This window comes from Solanum pennellii, chromosome 1, assembly GCF_001406875.1.
Source record: "Solanum pennellii chromosome 1, SPENNV200".
NCBI lineage: Eukaryota > Viridiplantae > Streptophyta > Magnoliopsida > Solanales > Solanaceae > Solanum > Solanum pennellii.
The window spans coordinates 26,262,670-26,265,145 of NC_028637.1; the positions used below are offsets into that span (position 1 = coordinate 26,262,670).

General features: G+C 32.8%; 1 pseudogene; it reads left to right on the forward strand.

Annotated features, from left to right (window-relative positions):
- The window catches only part of LOC107018951, a 22,982-nt pseudogene extending 20,780 nt beyond the window's left edge, over nucleotides 1-2,202 (forward strand).
- The last annotated feature ends 274 nt before the right edge of the window (nucleotides 2,203-2,476 follow it).

Below are 2,476 nucleotides of genomic sequence, written 5' to 3' on the forward strand. Positions count from 1 at the left end.
TATATATATATATACACACACACACACACACACACACACACACACACAAATGTTAATAAAAATAAACTAAAATAAACGGATGTTTTAAGTTTAAAATTAATGGACGTGCCTTAAAAAAAATAAGATCATTTAAAATATAAGTCAGTGTCAATTAAATTAAAAATAAATTTGAGTAAATAATATTTTTATTATTAAGTTAAATAATGTAGTATTCAAAAAAATTAAATCAACTCATACTAAAAGTCAATGAAGCGGCCGTGCTAGAACCACGGGACTCGAAGGGTGCTTAACACGTTCCCCTCGGTCAACAGAATTCCTTATCCGAATTTCTATTTCGCAGACCAATAAAAAATAGAGTCAAATCTCCTTTTTATTAGGGATTTAAATAAGGTGACTTGGAACACCAAAACTCAATTCCAAGTGGCGACTCCGAATAATAATTATCTCTTTTCAAAATGTCACTTTAATTGGAAAAACTCTTTTTCTTTCAAAACAAAAAAAAATCAAAACTATTGAGAGAAAAAAAAGGGGCGTGACAGATGGCGACTCCGCTGGGTATCACTAACTAGAATTCGAGCTTTTAAATATTGATTTATGTATGACTATGATTTATATATTAACACTTTTGGATATTATATTTATTTAACTTAATATGCTTATTATTTATTTATTTAATATTTTGATAATATTTGAATTGGATTATAGCTGTCTTCTCTCACGAATCATTCTGAGTCTTCTATTATAATAATATGAGAATTGCGACTGCGCACCCCGCTTCTATCAAGATAGCTAGTGGATCTTCGATCCATGGGAAGGACTTTCAGTTAAATATGTATAGGATGGGAGCACCCATGCACAAAGCCGGAAAGCGCTGCTACCGGTACGTTGCTACTCCCTGACTCGAGTTGTCGGCTCGTTTTACAGCCAGTCTAGATATCTCTTCTCCACAAGTTAAACCTTAGTAGAATTGAAACTTTCTGACATGATATCCTTGATAGGTTCCGATTTATTTGCATCATGTGCATGTAACTTAGCGAGATTTGGCATAGGGGCCAAATCTGACTAGGAAAGGTACCTTTTCGTGAGACCATCATGTGCATTTTTGTGCTACTTGTTGCATCATGTGAAGACTGTAACAAAATGTTGACCGGCTTTAGGATAATCGACTAAAAAAATAAATATCTATTTTCTACCCAGTTTCAACCAATGATTCAAAATAAACAAATTAATACACATATATATACATACACACCTAATCCTCAATTTCATTTTCGCTTTTATTAAAATAATACATAAATAATAAATATAATAATATTAATAATATGTGTATATATGTCTTTTGAATTGTACATACATATTCTTTTATTTTTCTTTCTCTCTCTCTCTTTTTTTTTGATAAAATTGTCTCTTTATCTTGTCATTCTTTTCAAAAAAAAAAACAACCCGAATCAATGATCACTTTAGATATTTCGAATCATATTTATTTTTATTTTTTTAACTACTCCAATAAATAATTTGAATTATCAAAATTTCACAATTAAATTTGATTTTAAAAATTCTGATTTTTTTTTCTCAACCAGGTAATCACGAGATCTATGAGGTGTGATAAAAGACCAAGGGATGAACTAGTCGAAATGGACAATGATCCCTCAAAGTTTATGATCACAGATAAAAACCCACAATTACTAATGGATTGGTGGAACGATATGCATGAATTTAGGCGGACTGAGATATTCAAACATCTTGGTTTCCTTACAGATATCATGAGATTTAGTCCTGACCGAGGTTTGATCGAGGCTTTGATTCCGTTTTGGGATTCCACAAATAATGTGTTTCGATTTAGTGATTTTGAGTTGATGCCTACATTAGAAGAATTGGGTGGTTTCACAGGCTTAGGCCAAGATCTTCGAACTAAAACACTGATAGCCCCTAGGAGTGTCAGCAGAGGTAAATTTCTAGAACAGATGCACATCATCCATCCTCATAAGGAGTGTTTTGATAATGGGTTGGTTTCTTTGGAATTCTTGTACTCAAGATATGGAAAGAAGGAAGGGTTTTCAAGCTATGGGAAACAACTTAAAAATGGACAACACCTCTCTACTAGGGAAAAACATAGACGCGAAACATTCATGGTAGCATTCTTGGGAGTTATGGTTTTTCCGAGGAAGGATAAAAAAATCGATATTAGTCTTTCAGGAATAGTCACTGTTATGATAAAGAAAAGAAAATCCACTATATTGACGATGATGTTTGCTGATATTTATCGTACTTTGACTAAATGTAGAGAGGGGGGAGATTTTTTGAAGGTTGTAGCATTTTATTGCAAATGTGGTTTTTACAGCACCTAAATCGCCATCGTTTTGCGACAGATTTCAAATCCGATTGGACGAATTATATTTTGAGCCACCCAGAAAGGATGAAAGAATTAGGAGACAAATTGCCAAAAGGTGTCAAAGCATGGAGACATTATCTTCTT